A 21,274-nucleotide genomic window follows, 5' to 3' on the forward strand; every position below is an offset into this window, starting at 1 on the left:
GAGCAAAATGGATCTCATTAAGTTCAACAAAGATTATATTTTCACTATATCCATTGAATATTTCTCATGTATTAGCATAACTTACCAGTAAGTTAGTAGTTTATCTGGCACAACATTTTCTAGGGGACAGCACCATGGATGCAGAAACAATAGCAGCCCCTTAGCTTTCCTTTCTTAGATGTATTCGAAGCTTCTCCTTCCTTTTATTTTTTTGAGATTTTATTTATTTATTTGAGAGAGATAGAACCAGCTGTGTGGAGGGGCAGAGGGAGAGGGAGAACCAGACTCCCCACTGAGCAGGGAGCCCGATGCGGGGCTCAATCCCAGGACCCTGGGATCATGACCTGAGCCGAAGGCAGAGGCTTAACCGACTGAGCCACCCAAGCGCCCCTACTCCTTCCTTTTTAAACACTTTTATTTCTTGGATTCCATCTTGGTCTCACTTAATCCTTAATTTTTTTTTTTTAAAGATTTTATTTATTTATTTGCCAGAGAGAGAGACACAGTGAGAGAGGGAACACAAGCAGGGGGAGTGGGAGAGGGAGAAGCAGGCTTCCCGCCGAGCAGGGAGCCCGATGCGGGGCTCAATCCCAGGACCCCGGGACCATGACCTGAGCCGAAGGCAGACACTTAACCGACTGAGCCTCCTGGGTGCCCCACTTAATCCTTAATTAAATTATTTTTAATTTCAGTTATTACTTATTTCAGTTCTAGAGTTTTCATTTGACTCTTGAATTATGTCCAAGGCCTAGTGGTCAAGCAATACATCTACACCGGTTTTTCTGAAGCAACATGATGGACAGTACCGTAGATGCAGAAGCAAGAGCAGTTGCTGAACTTCCCTCCCACTCGTCACACTATGGGGTAATGCATAGCAATCGGGTGGGTCTGAGTGTCAGACTCTAGGTAGGAGATTCTTCTTTTTTTTTTTTAAGATTTTATTTATTTATTTGAAAGAGAGACAGAGAGAGTATGAGCAGTGGGAGGGGCAGAGGGAGAGAATCCTCAAGCAGACTCCCCGCTGAGCATGGAGCCAGGCTTGGAGCTGAAGGCCAGCTCCAGGCAGGCTCCAGGCACAGCTCGATCCCAGGACCCTGAGATCATGACCTGAGTAGAAGCCAGATGCTTAACCAACTGAGCCACCCAGGCGCCCCTCCAGGTAGGAGATTCTGATGCCGCACAGGGGTATTTTAGGTGCATGGCTGGGGAATGAGCAGCTTCTTTGCTGGCATTAACAAGGGCTATATGCTAAGCATTTTGGTCATGATGTTGTAACATGGGGAAATCTTGCTTCTCCCCTATGCTGCTGCCTTGGTATTTTCACCACAGAAACCACCAGCCCACTCCTTACGTCTGTAACCAGAAGATGTGTCAGAACCTGTCATGTGAGTCCTCACTCGGGAATGCTATCCAAATTGATTTAAGTGCTCAGCGATAGCTAGTTACTTTGGAGACTTACAGGGGCTAAACCTGTAGCAAACCCGTATTGGATGAGGTAATCCTCTCCTCTCATTCTCATCTTGACTCTAAAGTGTGGCTGACATTTTTTCCACTGCAGTTGAGTGAACACTTCAACCTGTAAAGGCTATAAGGCTGGGTCACTAGAACAACGGCCACTGGAGGGAGAGACTCAGTTGCACTTAGCATGTAGAAAACGGGGAAAGTATGTCCTTCTGCTTTTATTACTATGCAAATTCATAATGTCCCTGAAACTCCTCAGAGATCTGAGGTCACAGGGCAGTGGACTAAGCTAACATCTAAGGAAAAAGACAGGGCTTGCTTACCTAGGTTAAACACTCAACTCATATAAACTATTATAAAGAATTAGGGTAAAGCTTTTAACAAGTTGCTAAAGGTAGATTGTGGGTTTATATGAGAGCACAGAACCCCTGATTGCTGCAGACACAAGGGTATATCACACCCACCAGCAGACACTTTACAGATGTCACGGGATGCTGAAAGTTTGAAAGTGATGAAGGACTGGGGGAGATGAACAGAAGTTACTGTGCAGACGACATGAAGTCCCATCTGGAAATGTCTCCCCTAAGGAACAAAAGTCTCCCTCTCAGGCCACTGGTGGACTCATTACAGCTGAAAATGAAACAAATGTTTCTGTACTCCTGGGGGAAAGACTGGAAAGCATACTGACAGTATTTACACTGGCTGCCAGACGTGCTCTGCAGAATGAAACTGATTATTCCCGGTGGCTACTTGCTTGACACACATCCTGTCTCACTTCATGAACGTTTCTTTGCTGTTTCTTTCACCTTCCAAATAAACAGCCTGCACTAGATTCTTCAGGTCTCATGTTGTCTTTTTCCATTTTTCCTTTCTTTAGTCCTTCCTGCCCTTGAAAGGACACCGATCTATCTTTCCTTTGTTGCATATTCCTCTCCTATCTTCAGTCCCTGTGCGGTACCACTACCTAAGGCTTTACGGATAGGCCTAAGTAGGGAATCGAGAAAAACCCCAAACCAAGCCCTGGAGCACTTACCAGTTTAAAAGATGAGAAAAGGGGCGCCTGGGTGGCTCAGTCGTTAAGCGTCTGCCTTCGGCTCAGGTCATGATCCCAGGGTCCTGGGATCGAGCCCCACATCGGGCTCCCTGCTCAGCGGGAAGGCTGCTTCTCCCTCTCCCACTCCCCCTGCTTGTGTTCCCTCTCTCTCTGTGTCTCTCTCTGTCAAATAAATAAATAAGATCTTAAAAAAATTTTTTTTTAAATAAAAAAATAAAAGATGAGAAAAAATGTGACCTAAGTAGGGTTGTCAGATAAAATGTAAGATCTCTAGTTAAATTTGAAATTTGGATTAAAAATGGTTTATTTTCAGTGTAAGTATGCCTAACGCCATGTTTTCATTTGTTGTATTTGCAATATTTGTTGTTGATCTGAAATTCAAATTTGGCTGGGAATTCTGTATTTTAATTTGCTAATTCTGCTCAACACTATACATAAGCCCAAGGAGTGGGTTGCCTAGAAAAATGGAGACAAATATGTATAGGTTGCAAAAATTCTTTCAGTGAGAAGGCAGCTTTATCCTGACCACCCACCCTGAAGTATGTTCTCACCACCCCTCAGCACACCTATCAGTTGACCTACCCATTCCTCAGTCCCTTGTTTCTTCATCAAATTTAGTCAAGTATTTAGGTGCCCAAGTAATATTTTCCAAATGACTGAAAGGCCTCAGGAAAGTCATTGTGTTTATGGAATGGCTTCCCACTACTTTAGGCTCTGGCCTCACGAAGTCACAGACAACTGACTGAATGAAGCAGGCGCATAGCCACTGAGGGGTCTGCCAAGTCAGTTTGCTAGAAAAAGAAACTTCATAGCACAAACTTCTAAATCCAGGCTGCCACTGCAAGTGGAATAAAATAGTACAAAACTGAAGAGTCTGTACTTTTTTTTATAGTATTTTTTTGGCGTTCTAATTCTTTTTAAAAATTTTTTAAATTTTTTTATTATTTTTTCTGTTAACATATAATGTATTGTTTCAGGGGTACAGGTCTGTGATTCATCATTCTTACACAATTCACAGTGCTCACCATAGCACATACCCTCCCCAATGTCCATCATCCAGCCACCCCATCCCTCCCCCACCACCATTCCAGCAACCTTCAGTTTGTTTCCTGAGATTAAGAGAAGCATATGCACTTATGTACCAATATGCTTTATCCAGTAGTGAACTTCTCCACCTTTATTCATTTCTCAAGGCAACTGGGGATCTGGTGGGGAACAAGCACTCCATAAACGCAGTGCAGTGGTTGCTGGAGGTGAGAATGGCCAAGGAAATGTTGCCAGGCAACAAACTCAAGCCCAGACCCTATTTAGATGTGACTCACTAGACACTGGTCAGGTTTGTTGCCTGGCAACATTCTCTTTACCAATCTCACTCCAGCACCTGTTGCGCCGCCATATTCTTGGTTACCACATCCAAAGCAGTTGGATTCCAAATTTCACAAAATATTGCTATTAATAATATAATTGTTTTATATTTTCTATTTTGTATCTAAAACATTTAAATACTCATCCTGAAGTAACTCATCTCAAAATCAAATACTAGAAACATGTGTAAAATGAGGAAAAGGGTTTAAAATGTACAGTACATCCTGAAAAAATCTGAAAACACTTCCTTAAAGAAGAGTTAGTGAAATAAATAGAGGAAACATTCAGCCATGAGATTCCTAGAAAACTATTTATATAAAAAGTAATTTGTAGGGCGCCTGGGTGGCTCAGTTGTTAAGCGTCTGCCTTCGGCTCAGGTCATGATCCCAGGGTCCTGGGATCGAGCCCCGCATCGGGCTCCCTGCTCAGCGGGGGAGACTGCTTCTCCCTCTCCCACTCCCCCTGCTTGTGTTCCCTCTCTATGTCTCTCTCTGTCAAATAAATAAATAAAATCTTAAAAAAAAAAAAGTAATTTGTAAGGTTCTGTGTCCCTCCCTTCCCACCTAACAGGAACTGATACCCGTTTATTGTCAAGGAAGAACCATTAACCCACAACCTTCAGCCATGTTTATGAAAATGGGAAGAACCCATAGGCAGGGATCAGAGGATTAGGGAAACAGGTGGATCTGATGTTTTGTAAGGACTGTAGCTCTGTAGGTACACACAGAACTTAACTTTCTTCTCTCATTCCCTTAAACTCTCTGAGACTTTTAATTACCCACACCTGGATAGTCTGGGGCCGGTCTCATAGCTTTTGTAGTTCTTTTCAGTAATTTAGGAATAGTCTTATTTCAGAAATTATTAAGTCCAGCATAATCTCAAAACTCCAAACTCTTCTATTCAAACTTAAACCTCCATTTAAAACCACTACCCTCTCCAGCCTGTACTATTCCAGACCTGGTAGCGTATAGAAAATGGGATGTGCTGTTTTTTTCTGACACCCCCCACCCCCGCCCCGCCATAAGGGAGAGAAAACTGAAGAAAAATAAGCACAGCTGTGTGCTGTTGATGGCTTCATTACTGAGTGGTTTTGTGGGTTTTTTGGGGGTTTGTTTTTTTTTTTAGAAATCACCTTATTTAACTGTTTCTTACTTCCATTCAGAGATATTTCTCTTGAGCTGGAAGATACTTTTCTTACTTCTCATTTTTGGGGGTCATTGCCTAGAGTCCTCTTGGATACTATTCTTAAAAAATGTGGCTAAATATGCATAATATAAAATTTCCTGTTTTAACTGTTTTGAAGTGTACGGTTGGTTTAGTAGTGTTAAGTACATTCACATTGTTGTGCAACCAGTCTCCAGAACTCTTCTTGAGTTGCAAAACTGAAACTTTATAACCCTTAAACAAAAAGTCCTCTTACCCCCAGTCCCTGGCAACTATCATTCTACTTTTGTCTCTATGAATTTGACTAGTCAGGACCCTCATATAAGTGGAGTTGTGCAGTGTTTGTTTTTTCATGACTGGTTTATTTCACTTAGCATTATGTCGTCAAGATTCACCCATGTTGTCAGAATTTTCTGCCTTTTTAAAGCTGAGGAATATTCCATTGTATGTATAGATCACATTTTCTTCATTCATCCATCAGTGGATCCTTAGGATGCTTTCACCTCTTGGCTATTGTGAATAGTGCTGTTATGAACATGAGGTTTATAAATATCTCTTCAAAATCCTGCATTTAATTTTTTGAGAGTGTGTACCCAGAAATGGAATAACGGATCATACAACAATCCGATGTTTAATTTTTTGAGGAACCACCATACTGTTTTCCAGAGCAGCTGCACCATTCTACCTTCCCACCAATACTTAGCATAGTGTCTGCATTGTAGCAATGAATCCTCAATACGCCCTAATCATCAGATGGAGTAGACAAAAATAAGCATAGGTAGGAAATACACACACACACACACACACACACACTCCATTATGGGAGCTCTACCCCCATCATCTCATCTAAACCCAATTACCTCTCAAAGGTCTCATCTTCTCATACCATCACTTCGGGGGGGTTTCAACATATGAATTTTGTAAGTACACAGAGAGCCCATAACATATATGTAAATGATGTATGTTTATATATGTGTGTGTACATATTTTTATTTTTATATGTACCTTTGCAAGAGAATGCATGTATGTGTTGGGGGTGATTGTGCATTATTTTTCCTGGTCTGATCGCACAAATTTCATTTGCCCTGGTTTAATTAAATGACACCATGCTCCAGCTACATGTCTCAAATTTTAGTTTTACAGTATACTTATGCATATTTATAATATATTTACAGTATATTTACTCTGTATAAAATACAAACTTCACTGCTAGTTTTTCGGCCTATAGGTCACTATATATAAAACAGATATGCATTGTGATCAATGACCAGTCATGTCACATTCTTGTAAGTCTGTCAATGATTGATTCGTGTGCATCTGTCTTTAGTTAGCACATAGACAATTAAATGTAAAGTTATGTTACCTCTTCATCTCACAGTAATAAATTCATGTGATATTTTACAAAAATAAGTAATCAAAAGAGGGAACTGGTCAATAATGATTAAGATGCAACAAAGAAACAAAAAGTGGTAATGCTGAAGGTCAACATCAGATAGAAAACAGACAAGTAGGGGGGCGCCTGGGTGGCTCAAATGGTTAAGCATCTGCCTTCTGCTCAGGTCATGGTCTCAGGGTCCTGGGATCAAGCCCCACGTCAGGCTCCTAGCTCATCAGGGAGTCTGCTTTTCCCTCTCCCTCTGCCTCTCCCCATGCTTGTGCTCTCTCTGTCAGTCTGTCTCTCTCAAATGAATAAATAAAATCTTAAAAAAAAAAAAGAAAGAAAGAAAATAGACAAGTAGAAAGAAATAGCTGATCATGAGTATATTGATACTTCTACTTTTGAAGAGACTCTAGATATGCAGCCAGAGGAATTTTGAAGGCAATCATCAACAAAAATAAGGGACGTGGTTGTGATGAAAAGGATGGCGATGTCCCAGAGAAGTTATATCCACAAAAAAATTATTACATATAAGGGATTCTCAGAGATATTTCATGACATTCCAAATGCAAAAAATAAAATGTTGAAAGCCCATTCAAACTTAGAAGTATGAAAGTTTGAGAAGGCATAAAAAAGATACTAGCTCCCAAAATGAGGAGTATGGGCCTCTCCCTACTCGGCTTTGAGCAGTTGGCAGGTGGGAGGTAAGGAGCCAATCAGAGACTGAATTCTCAGAGTCGTCTCTGTGGTCCAGCCAATCCCAGGCTGTTGAGCCCACACCCCTGGGACAGGGCAGCCGTGGGTGCTTGCCTGGAAGCAGTTACTGTTCCAGCCTCGTAACAGAAGAGCCTTGTCCATGAGCTTTGGAGATGGAGGGCGAAGGGATTGAGAATAGGGATCGGATGGAGGCTGTGGAGCAGAATGTCAAGAGGCCAGGTAAGGAGGGGCACAGAGATTGTCCTTGGGTACAGAAACTAAGCCTCCCGTGACTATCCTAGCATCCTTTCTTGATCCCAGTTTGCGTCCTCAGCACTTTTGTTTTTAATTGTCCATAATATGCCCTTAAATAAAAGCAGTATTCATTTATAAAACAAAGACTTCAAAGAAATGGTGGATCCACCCCCCTCCACCAGATTTTTCCCCCTTGGAAGAAGCAGTAATAAAAAAGCCTTGGGATGAAGTTTGGTTTTCTATTCTGGGCCCAAGGTAAGAAAACTGAGTAAGTCAAATAGTTGTCAGAAATGGCACTAAAAAGTGGAGCCACAGCACGTTTGAGACTCTTGCTGCTGAGAAGTTAGCTCTGAGTACCCTTTCTCACTTTCCCGATATTAATTGCTGTGTTGTGAAGAGTTGCACATATAGAAGATAGAGAAAAAAGTAAATCTTATTTGAGTTTTCAGTTTGTTTGCTTGTTGTTTTTTCTCTAGAATATAAACAATGACATGCATCTTCCTTAGGTATAGTAACGAAGAAAATGCTAGTCATGTCAAGTATGATATGTGGAGGCATCGCTTTTCTTCTTTGGGCAATGTTAGGATTTCCTAGGAAATGTAAGTAACCAATTTCTGCTTAAAATATGTTAATTGCATTATCGTTGCTTCAGTCTGATACCAATGACTAGCCTGTTCTTCCCTAACATTGAATAATTAGAATCAGAAAGCATTCTCCCCGCCAGAGCATCTAATTCCTTTACAAAGCTAGTCACCTGCTTTGCCTTCTAGAAAGATTAATCTTTTTAAAGTTTATTTATTAAAGTAATCTCTACACCCAAGGTGGGACTCGAACTCATAACCCTGAGATGAAGGGTCGCATGCTTTACCGACTGAGCAAGCCGGGCGCCCCGTAGAAAGATTATTCTTTTAATATCTATTAAACTTCGGGTATAGTACTAGGTGATGATGCTACCAGAATGAAAAAAAAAAAAAAAAAGAGGGGGGATTTTTGGCCTGAAAAGAATCAATCTTTGACAGAAGAAACAAGCATGTAAGCAAACAGTAACAAAAAAATAATTGCTAAATAGAAGTATGTTCAATTTGAAGAGGAAGAGGAGATTATAAGTCTGCTTTTGGTAGTCAAGCAAAACTTTGTGAAGAGAAAGGTATTTGTGCTGAACCTTAAGGTCAAGTAGGCGTTTGTGAGAGAGTGCCTTAGATGAAAGAAAGAACAGGAGTGTCAGAGAATCACAGCAGGTCTAAATGTGATAGAGGGCAAAAGAAGTGGGGCGGGGACTAACACTTGTATCACCTTTCCCTAGTGCATTAACTCTTTTACTCCCATAGATGATTATTTTATACTTTCTCCTTTTTCTCCAGAACTTTAATGCCTCGTTCTTCATCTTCACTCTCAGGTCTATTTTTGTTTTCAATTTTACCTCATAAATTATAACAATTACTAGAAAACTTCTAAATATTCTCATGACCACATCTAATTTTTACCTCTCTCTCTCCCCATAATATACTCTGTCTAGGATCCTGGTACTGTAGATAGAGTATTCATGTTCTGCACTAGTTTCTATAGCCTCTCACCCGATCAGTTATATGACTATAATAATATTCCTCTCTCTCCCCTACATTATGGTTTTTCCATTCTCAACTGAAACATCCCCATCAGCGTACATAATGGTGATATCTCTCCTACCTTAAAAAAAAATTGATTAGCCCTCACTCGTTCTTTAGCTACCAATATCTTTTTTCTTCTCTTACAGCAACCTCCTTGAAAAAAAATTTTTTGCTAAGTTTTTCTAATTTCTATCTTCGCATTTTCTGCTAATCTACTCTGATCAGGCTCCACTTCCTTTTTCTTTTACCTAATTTGCCTTTCAAGTTTATTGGCAACTTCCATATTGCTAAATCCAGTCCATTCTCAGTTTTCATCTTACTTAACATCTTTGCAGCATTTAGCAGTCTCTCCCCTGGAAATAATTTCTTCATTTGTCTTCCAAGACACCATTCTCCCATGGTTTGCTTTCTACCTAACTTGTTCCTTCTTCCAGCTTTCCTTTTCTTATTCTTTCTTTTCTCCCTGATGTCTTAACTTTGGGGTGCCCTGGAGCTCAGTCCCTGAGCAGGTCCCTTCTTTATCTACCCTTGGCAATCTGAACCATGCTTACAACTTTGTCACATAAATTCTGATGACCTGCAAATACACATCTCCAATCTGGCTCTCTTCTCTGAATTCCAAATTTTTAAATCCACCTAGTGGACTGTCTAATAAACTTCTCAAACATAACATTGTCCAAGCTGAAGTCTTAGTCTGGCTCTCTCGTATAACCCCTTCTATCTGTGGTCTTCCGTATGTCAGGAAATAGCGACTTTGTCTCCCCAATTTTCAAACCAACCTTATAGTCATATTTGATCTTTTCTTTTTCTGAGTTGACATTTGAAGTTAAATCATTTGAATTGAATATGGAAGTAAAATACATTTTCCCAATCTGAAATATATCTTTTACCCTAAAGGTAAGACTCTTCCTTTCTCTTACACTTTCTTCATTTTTTTTTCTACCACTGTGTTAATTTTAGTTAAAAATCCAAGGATATTTAAAGACAATACATGCTCTGAGGATGAAACTATATGTCCACAAGCCTGGAACCAAATCAATAATAATTGCTTCTTTCAATCTGAACATGAAAAAACTTGGATAGATGGCCAAGCAAACTGTATAGCCTATCGTAGATCTCTGGCTGTATTCAACTCCGAGAATGAAGTGGTTAAATTTCTCCTTTGCAATATAAATCGCATTTAATTTATTGAGTAGCTGTTATATGACAGGTATGCTTCAAGGGTGTGATGTATCAACCAACCGAACAAAGATCTTTGCCTTTATAGAGCTTACACCCCAGAGGAAGAGACAGGGAATGAAAAGTAATCATAACAAATATGTAAATTATATAGTATATTAGAAGTTAGTAAATTCTGATATACATATATGTGATTTATGTATATATGTGTATCTGATATAGATATGCATGATATAGATGATATAGATATGCATAAGAGATATTCTGAGTGTTCTAAGTGGGTAAGCTGCAAGTAAACAAAAGTCTTAGTGAGATGAAGATACTGAGAAAAACCGTAGAGTAGAAAAGAGAGTTAGAGGACTATCTGGGGGATAAGATTCCCAGGAAGAAGAAACATCTGGAACATGGACCTTACGGTAGGTATATGCCTGGTATTCAAGGAACAACAACAACAAAAAATCAGTCAATGTGCCTAGAAGGAGGGAGTGAGTGAAAAATGCGGCTGATTAGGGTCTTGGAGGCTATAGTAAATACTTTGGTTTTCCTCCAAGTAAAATAGGGAAATATTGCAGAACTATGAACAAAAGTGAGACATGATCTGACTTAAGCTTTAAAAGAATCATTTTCTTGGCTGTGATGAGCTAGTGAGTGGCAAATATAAAAGTAGAGTGCCATGTTACAGGCTATTGCAATAACCCAGCAAGAGATTAATGGGCCAAAAGAAGGACCATAGCACTGGAGATAATGAGAATGAGAAAACCAGGAGAGATCCATTACAGCACGCTGTGTTTCATAAAAGGAATCTTTGATGCCCTATCTGGGACCTTCTTCATATTGGATTGGACTAAAGAAGCCAAATGCAAGTGCACCCTTGCACCTTGATGTGGGCAAATGGAGATGCATTCGATAATTGGTAAGCCTTAATAACATTTATTATTAAATGTGTTAAGCATGGTAAGGATTCTAAGTCTATAATCAGCTACCCCTATAGTTTCCTCCACATTATCTCCCCCCAAAGACTGTCAATATATATAGATACCAAAGAGAATCTTCAAACAAATATATAGCCCTTAGTGAGGGTTTGGCATCTACTTCTATATGGTAAGTTGGACTGTATATACCACATGTGTACCACAAGTGTTCTTTTTATCTGAGACTATATAAAAATCTAATTAGTTTGATCCTTGTCTCTTTCCACTTGGGGTTTTGCCTCTACTTGTTTGTTTGTTGTTGCTTTGGAATATCACTTATAGGGGAGTCTGACAAAGTGTACTCAGGCTTACACTTACCACACACACTGGTGGCCTGATACGGAAGGGAATGAGTGAGAAAGAGAAAATGTAGGCTCTAGGTGATCTTTATTTAAAATTTGCAAACTTCTCTATGTTCCTTAGCTTGAAGAACTGATATACCCCTCCACTCCATTTTTGTTTTTGAAACATTTGACTTTTTCCAACTTCAGAGAGGAGAAAGGAAAAGAAAGAATATTGAGTTCCCTGTGAAGGGAACTTCTAGCTACAATTTATTTAGCATCTACTAATTCTGTGCTAGATATTATATGAGGCATATGACCTGCTAAAGAAACAGTAGGACTTTCTAAAAATAGACTTCTGTTATCATTGTCTTTATATCCAATTTGGGGTGAAAATACACAATGATTTAAGGATAATAATATAACCAATTTTGAAAAATGTAAGAAAAAGTATGACATAAATTAAACTTTCTGACTGCCAAACCTAATATATATTTTTTATATATTTATTATATATTTTCTTTAGAGAAAATATTGGCAGTTTAATAGGATGCTATATATTATATATAGTCCCACTTAAAAATAAAAAATGAGGAAGAAGCAAAAACTAGAAGTTGGTTAAAGATGGTGTATTAGTTTGCTAGGGCTACTGTAGTCAAATATCACAGACTAGACAGTGTAAACAACAATTCTAGAGACCAGAAATCCCAGATCAAGGTGTCAGGAGGGTTGATTTCCTCTGAGTCCTCTCTCCTTGGTTTGTAGATGGTCATCTTCTCCTTCTGTTTCTTCACATGGTCTTCCCTCTGTGCACATGCCTATCTTGTTCAAATTTCTTCTTGTGAGGACACCAATAATATTGGATTAGGGCCCTAAAGACCTCATTTTAACTTAATCACCTCTTTAAACACTTCATCTCTTAATATGGTTATATTCTGAGCTACTAGGGGTTAGATCTTAAACATCTGAATTTTGGGGGGACATAAGCCCATCACAGTTGGCACTAGGGTAGACACAGAAATGGGCATATATTTTGGAAATGCACAGGATAAAATTTTGAAGGTACCCTAAAAGTTGGGAAAGTGTACACCAGTGCTACAAAGTTCCCCAAAAATGAAGTGCTAAAAGCATTTTAATTGTCATCTAACCAGAAATCCATTGTAACTCAACATTCTATTTTTCTTTTCCTCATTTTGAATTTTCAATTTCATATGTTTTATATGACCTAAAAAAGGAATTTAGAAAATCCTTTCTGGATATTTTATTTATGATTATTTACATGTTTCTTAGTTCATCAAGTGAAGAATACCTATTTCAGTATTACTATACCAATGGTTTCAAAATATGGATGAGTTAACATCTACTTCAGCCTTTAGACCAATTTTTTAAATGTGTGTGGTGGGGGGGGTAAGTGAGGGTCAATAAAATTTCAGTTATACTCTCCCTGTATATGATCTTTAATGGCTCAATATATTTATTTTCTTATTTTTATTCTTATGTATAAAAGGAAGAATCCAATCCTTCACAAAGTGATTTTTCAATGTTTACTACAGTATAAAACAACATCAAATTCCAGAATTCTTTGTTACTGCAGTGAAGTTCCTTGGTGTTCGTTTCTTCCCACACCACCATCCTGAAGTTTGCAGGCTGAAGAGGAGAGAAGCAGTTCATTTCACTTCCTCTACTCCTTTTTCACTGCACATTTCAAAACATGATCACAAAAGTTACATGTTTTAGGCTGTGCATAGTTATTTTTCATGAGGTTCAGTAAATAATTAACCTCCTTATTTTGCTCCAGGTTTAATATTGAAGGAAATGGAACATGTGCCTTCATGTTTAAGAAGGGCATAAACAGTGCCAGTTGTGATGATGCAATAAATTATATACGCAGCAGAGAATCCCTTTGTCCTTAAAGGGTCCCTCATAATAAAGTAAATAAAGTAATTAAAGAAAGACTATATTTTTTTGTGCATTATAAATTCATATGGATACATTTTCCTTCCCATCAACCATATGTTTTAAGTTGCTCGATAAAATTTTAAGTGACTTCTATCTTCATTTACATAACTTATCTAAGAATTCAACTAAACTGAATTTTTACATAATGTTGCTTAGCCACATAAATTGGTGTGTCTAAGCCTAAGGGTGTAATAGTGGTCTTGTTAACAACTGATTCAACAGCATGCTCAGTGGAAGAGATTGGAGGGTAAAGAGAAAGGAGTGAAAGATTCCTCTATCTGAAATTGAATTAAATCTGCCTGCAAGAGATGAGAGATGAAGCATGAGGTGAGCACTGTGTCTTCCACTCAGCCTCCAGTGGTATGTAGCTCATTTAGAATTTGGAAGGAAGGCCATCGGAGAAGTATTCAGAGATTAATTAGGATTTCTTACTTTGCATCACCATCAAAGACCAAATCCCCTGAAAAAAAATTTGTACAATATTTCACAGTTTCCTAGATCTTTTTTCAAGCTACTGAGCTTAAGAATTACATTACATGGATTTGTTGTTGTTGAAACCACTGAAGGAATCAGGCTTTGAGATGTGAGTCATAGTGAGCAAAATATGAGTATTTAGAGAAGAAGCAGAGTTAGAGGAAAGAAGCCCTGGTAACTTGAAGAAATCATGAAGATTTCTCTGGTCTTTCACAAAGCCGTGGGATTTAGATCCCAGATCACATTTAAATAGGAATCCAAGGGACCAACCGAGGGTGAGGGTCTACATCTAGTTTTCATTAAAAATCTGTGCACATTTTAATATTTAATATTTTAGGCTACATTTTTACATTTACAAACATTCTCTTTTGAGAATATTTCATCTCAATTTTTCTTAAATAATGAGCAAATGAAAGATTATTTTAGAATTTTTGCATCCGTATTCATCAAGGATATTGGTCTGTATTTTTCTCCTTTTTGATGGGGTCTTTGTCTGGTTTGGGGATCAAGGTAATGGCGGCCTCATAAAATGAGTTTGGAAGTTTTCCTTCCATTTCTATTTTTTGGAACAGTTTCAGAAGAATAGGTATTAATTCTTCTTGAAATGTTTGGTAGAATTCCCCTGGGAAGCCATCTGGCCCTGGACTCTTGTTTTGGGGAGATTTTTGATGACTGCTTCAATTTCCTTAGTGGTTATAGGTCTGTTCAGGTTTTCTATTTCTTCCTGGTTCAGTTTGGTAGTTGATACATCTCTAGGAATGCATCCATTTCTTCCAGATTATCTAATTTGCTGGCATAGAGTTGCTCATAATATGTTCTTATAATTGTTGTATTTCTTTGGTGTTAGTTGTGATCTCTCCTCTTTCATTCATGATTTTATTTGGGTCATTTCTCTTTTCTTTTGGATAAGTCTGGCCAGGGGGTTATCAATCTTATTAATTCTTTCAAAGAACCAGCTCCTAGTTTCGTTGATCTATTCTATCGTTCTTTTGATATCTATTTCATTGATTTCTGCTCTGATCTTTATTATTTCTCTTCTCCTGCTGGGTTTAGGCTTTATTTGCTGTTCTTTCTCCAGCTCCTTTAGGTGTAGGGTTAGGTTGTGTATTTGAGACCTTTCTTGTTTCTTGAGAAAGGCTTGTATTGCTATATACTTTCCTCTTAGGACTGCCTCTGCTGCATCCCACAGATTTTGAACAGTTGTGTTTTCATTTTCATTTGTTTCCATGAATTTTTTTAATTCTTCTTTAATTTCCTGGTTGACCCATTCATTCTTTAGTAGGATGCTCTTTAGCCTCCATGTATTTGAGTTCTTTCTGACTTTCCTCTTGTGATTGAGTTCTAGCTTCAAAGCATTGTGGTCTGAAAATAGGCAAGGAATGATACCAATCTTTTGGTACTGGTTGAGACCTTATTTGTGACCTAGGATGTGATCTATTCTTGAGAATGTTCCATGGGCACTAGAGAAGAATGTGTATTCTGTTGCTTTGGGATGGAATGTTCTGAATATATCTGTGAAATCCATTTGGTCCAGTGTGTCATTTAAAGTCTTTATTTCCTTGTTGATCTTTTGCTTAGATGATCTGTCCATTTCAGTGAGGTGGGTGTTAAAGTCCCCCACTATTATTGTATTGTTGTCAATGTGTTTCTTTGCTTTTGTTATTAATTGGCTTATATAATTGGCTGCCCCCATGATAGGGGCATAGATATTTACAATTGTTAGATCTTCTTGTTGGATAGACCCTTTAAGTAGGATATAGTGTCCTTCCTCATCTCTTATTACAGTCTTTGGTTTAAAATCTAATTTGTCTGATATAAGGATTGCCACCCAGCTTTCTTTTGGTGTCCATTAGCATGATAAATGGTTTCCCACCCCCTCACTTTCAATATGGGGGTATCTTTGGGTCTAAAATGAGTCTCTTGCAGACAGCATATCGATGGGTCTTGTTTTTTAATCCAATCTGATACCATGTGTCTTTTGATTGGGGGCATTTAGCCCATTTACATTCAGGGTAACTATTAAAAGATATGAATTTGGTGCCATTGTATTGCCTGTAAGGTGACTGTTACCGTATATTGTCTGTGTTCCTTTCTGGTCTATGTTACTTTTAGGCTCTCTCTTTGCTTAGAGGACCCCTTTCAATATTTCCTGTAGGGCTGGTTTCAGTTTGCAAATTCCTTTAGTTTTTGTTTGTCGTGGAAGCTTTTTATCTCTCTTTCAATTTTCAATGACAGCCTAGCTGGATATAGTATTCTTGGCTGCATATTTTTCTCATTTAGTGCTCTGAATATATCATGCCAGTCGTCCTTTTTGGCCTGCCAGGTCTCTGTGGATAGGTCTGTTGCCAGTCTAATGTTTCTACCATTGTAGGTTACAGACCCCTTGTCCAAAGCTGCTTTCAGGATTTTCTCTTTGTCTCTGAGATTCATAAGTTTTAGTGTTAGATGTCGGGGTGTTGAACTATTTTTATTGATTTTGATGGGTGTTTTCTGTGCCTCCTGGATTTTGATGCCTGTTTCCTTCCCCAAATTAAGGAAGTTCTCTGCTATAATTTGCTCCAATATAACTTCTGCCCCCTCTCTCTCCTTCTTCTTCTGGGACCCCAATTTTTCTAATATTGTTTCATCTTATGGTATTGCTTATCTCTCAAATTCTGCCCTTGTGATCCAGTAGTTGTTTATCTCTCTTTTTCTCAGCTTCTTTATTTTCCATCATATGGTCTTCTAGATCACTAATTCTCTCTTCTGCCTCATTTTTTCTAGCAGTTAGAGCCTCCATTTTTGATTGCACCTCATTAATAGCCTTTTTGATTTCGACTTGGTTAGATTTTAGGTCTTTTATTTCTCCAGAAAGGGTTTCTCTAATATTTTCCATGCTTTTTTCAAGACCAGCTAGTATCTTTAAAATCCTCATTCTGAACTCTAGTTCTGACATCTTACTAATGTCCATATTGATTAGGTCCCTGACAGTCGGTACTGCCTCTTGTTCTTTTTTTTTTTTTGAGGTGATTTTTTCCACCTTGTCATTTTGTCCAGAGAAGAATAGATGAATTAGAGAACAAAATGCTAACAGGGTAACAACGACCCCAGAAAAATATACACTAAACAAATCAGAAGAGACCTGAAACAGGGGGAAAAGAAAGGGAAAGAAAGAAAAAAGAAAAAGAACAAGATAAAAAAAAAGAATATGATCAAATTTGATAAGGCTGGTGCATAGATCAGTGCCACAAATTAGATTTTGGGTGTATTTTGGTCTGTTAGAAGAAAGTGCCTCCCAAAATTTTAAAGAAAGAAAAACTTATATATGTACAAAAATAAGGGTAAATATGATGAAGGGATGGAATATGACTTTAAAGATGAAAATTATAAAAGATTTTATAAAAGGAATTGATAAGAAGTTGGTTGAAAAAAGAGGAATTTAAAAAGGAGAGAATGTGATCAGGGAGGAGACTAGAACAAAGCCATACACTAGAGATTTAGGGTATATTTTGGTCTGTTAGAAGAAACTGTATCCCAAAATTTTAAAGAGAGAACAACTTATATATATATACCAAAAATAAGGTTAACTACTATGAAGGGATAGAATATGAATGTAAAAATGAAAAATAAAAAAGATTTTTTTTTTAAAAAAGGGATTGATAAGGTGTTGGTTGAAAAAGGGAAAAAGAAAAATTCAAAAAAAAAGAAAGAGAAAGAAAAAAAAGAAAATTTAAAAAATTAACTTTGAAAGGCTAAAGGATCATGGGAAAAAAAGCCATGAATTCTATGTGCAGTATTCACCTAGTGCTGGAGTTCTGCCATTCTCATTGATTGGTAAACTTGGTCTTGGCTGGCTGTTCTTGCTGATCTTCTGGGGGAGGGGCCTGTTGCAGTGGTTCCCAAATGTCTTTGCTGGAGGCAGAATTGCCCCACCCTTGCCAGTCCGGGCTAAGTAATCTGCTCAGGTTTGCTCTCGGGAGCTTTTGTTCCCTGCAAGCTTTCCATACAGCTTTGGAGGATGAGAGTGAAAATGGTGGCCTCCCAATCTCTGCCCTAGAGTAGCTGAGAAGTTGGGGCCCCGCTCCTCAGTGAGCCCCCAGAGATAAGCAGTCAGTCACTCCCATCTCCCTGGTCTCCGTCCGCCCTCCGTGCTCACCTGGCCTGTGACCCAGCATTTCTATCTCTGGCACACGACCCTGTGTGGCGTCTCCAAACCCAGCAGATCCCTGCAGTGCACTCCCGCACTGCTCCTCCCTGGGGGAGGAAGGGGACTCTCCCCGGATCTGCTGCTTGTTGGGTTCCTGCTGGAAGAGCAGTGGCCTGACTGCCGTGGATCATGGTTTATGGCAACCCTTTGCAGCTGGCTTCCCTGCTCTGATACCTGGGAGCTCTGCTACACTCAGACACCCCCAGTCTTCCTGTGACCCCGAGGGTCCTGAGACCACACTGTCCCAGTGAGTGTTCCATCCCCCTGCTTAGCCACTGGAGGGATGTCCCTCAGCAGACCCGAGGCTTCTAAAAGTTCTGATTTTGTGCTCCGCTGCTCTATCACTTGCCAGTAGCAGCTGACGGAGGCTCCCTCCTCCCGCCATCTATCTTCCCCAGTATTGCCTTGGATTCACTTCTCTGCATGTCCTACCTTCCAGAAAGTGGTCGCTTTTCTGTTCAGAGAGTTGCTGCTATTCTTTTCTTTGATCTCCTGTTGAGTTCATAGGTGTTCAGAATGGTTTGATCCCTATCTAGTTGAATTCCTGGGACCAGATGAAATTTAGGTCTCCTTCTCCTCCACCATCTTGCTCCTCCTATTGCTCTTTATGTACACCTTTAAGATCATATCTTTACCCTTGGTGTCCTGAAATATCATGAGGATCTCTCTCTCTCTCTCTTGCTCTCTCATTATCTATCTATCATCTATCATCTACCTATTTATATCTATCCATCCATCTACCATCTATCTATCTATATCTATTTGCATATCCTATTCTGAATTTGGTAGGCTCTTATAAGCTGGAAACTCATGGTTTGGGGCTTGTTTTTTTCTCCTCAAAATTATATATATATATATATATATATATATTATTTCACATCTACTTTTTCCCCCTATTCTCTTCTTCTGGGAATTTGTTAGACATTATCTTTCTGAATGGACAATATTTTGTGTTTTTGTCTCAGATTTCTTATATTTATTGATTTTTTTTTTCTTGATACTTTTCTCTATACTCTGGGATATTTTGTTAGCTACTGTGAATTTTTAGATAGAAAGAACACAGGAAATAGCCAAGCTGTGCAGTAAACCACTATATTACTCCCCTCTCCCACTCCAGAACCAGAATAAGGGGGTACATGCCTGTTGCACCAACCACCACTCTCTAAGTGAGGAGCCCTAGCTAGTCCTAGATATGTATCTTATTGTTTTACAAGGATTTGTTTTTGTTTTTGTTTTTTGATTTTGGCATGATATAGTGGCAAATGCTACCATGTGAGTGGAGTAAGAGGTTGTCAAGACAATAATCTAAAAGAGCATTCCTTAGAAAGTCTTCCAGCTAATTACTTTTCTTTAGATTTCTTTTTATAATCTATACTCTCCTCTCTGACAAAAGAGTCCTGCCTGGATTTGCCATGAGGAATAGTTTCATCTACACTGGGCTGTTGCTGTGCTTTTTCTACATTGTGATTCTCTTCATTGATTAATCCAATAGCATTATCCCTTCTGCTTCTCATTTCCTTTGCAATTTTCTACCTTTTCCATACTCTGTGCTCTTATTAATTTATTCTATTTTGATATCTTTTACTGGTCTAATCCAGAATCTTAGGAGAGAAGATGTAAATATTTATAATCAATACTTTGTTTTGAACTGAAAGCCATGGAAAATATTTTTAAACTGGTCAAAGTGTAAGCACAAACTTAATAGAAACACAAATATTGAAATTATTACTAATTTGTTAAAATAAAATCACTAGGAAAAAATATTGTCCCTAATAATATCGCATCAATGTGTCAAATTTTATTGATTTCTTCTCAATAGTATCTTTCTCTAAAACAATGATTATTGCACCAATTATTTATTTTATCACTTATATATTACAGAAAAGAGAACTGAGTCACAGAGGTCAATGGTAGCCTGTACATACCATATTTAGTGCCTAACAAGAAACCATTTGTCTTGAATTTTAGGGGCTTTGAAAAAAAAAAGCTGTACTGGGGCACCTGTGTGGCTCAGTCGTTAAGTGTCTGCCTTCGGCTCAGGTCATAATCCCAGGGTCCTGGGATCGAGCCCCATGTTGGGGTCCCTGTTTCATGGGAAGCCTGCTTCTCCCTCTCCCTCTGCCCCTTCTTGTGTTCCCTCCCTTGCTGTCTCTCTGTCAAATAAATAAAGTCTTAAAAAAAAAAAGCTGTAGTAATTGTTGCAGTATGTACAACTTCCTAGAATTGCTGGTTAACAGACAATAATGCTTACTTAGATGGACTCATGAAAACTAATATTAGTCACCTGATATTGACTGTTAAATAGGTGGAGAATTTCATATTATTAGAGTTTGATTTCAAGTAAAAGTTGAACATATTTGAAGGATATGATTGGTTGACAACTTCCCAGCCAAAATCCTGGGCAAAGTACAGAAAAATTACATTAAGTAGAATATTTATTTAGTTTTAGAAATACCTGGTATTTTCCCCTTGTTGTATTGGGAAAAACACAAAAAGAAACTAAATTGCCCAATACAAAAATAGACCCTCTACTTCTTTGTCTCCCTCAGAGAAGATGCCTTGGCGCTCACTTGTATTTAGACGTCTCATCAAAGAACACCAGAGTATATGTTTCCATGTCAGCATTACATATAAAACAGATCCCATGTTAGCCCTACGTTTTTAAGAATGGCCATTTCAAGAGAAAAACAGAAAATTACAGAAATTCATGAATTGATCTAGTTGTTTCCAAACGAATAACTATAGATTATGCACATTAAATATCACTTCAGGAAAAAAAAAATGGTGCAGAAGTACATTTAAAGTGGTTTTCAAACAGGTCCTTTGTCCTTTTTAACCATCACAGTGGTACATATAAATCATTATCTCTGAAAATAGTACCAATGAACACATACTCTTTTTAAAAAATATATCACTAATGTCTTATAAAATAAGTCAACTTTCCAGTGAAGGCTCTTCATAAGAAAATATGTTGAATAAATGTTAATTTTATATTTGATTGTTTCTTAATTTTTCTTAAATTTAAAATAATTTTGAATATGACATATACAGCTGGTCAGTTTAATTTACCAATTTGGGGCTACAATGTGGAGTTGATCTTGATATTAAGAAGAATTAAAAATCAGGGAGCCTGGGTGGCTCAGTTGGTTAAGCGTCCAACTCTTGATTTTGGCTCAAGTTGTGATCTCAGAATCATGAGATCAAGCCCCCTATGGGTTCCCACTCAGTGGGCAGTCTGCCTGAG

This window comes from Mirounga leonina, unplaced genomic scaffold, assembly GCF_011800145.1.
Source record: "Mirounga leonina isolate KUSES-001 unplaced genomic scaffold, KU_Mleo_1.0 Mir_201, whole genome shotgun sequence".
NCBI classification, from domain to species: Eukaryota; Metazoa; Chordata; class Mammalia; order Carnivora; family Phocidae; genus Mirounga; species Mirounga leonina.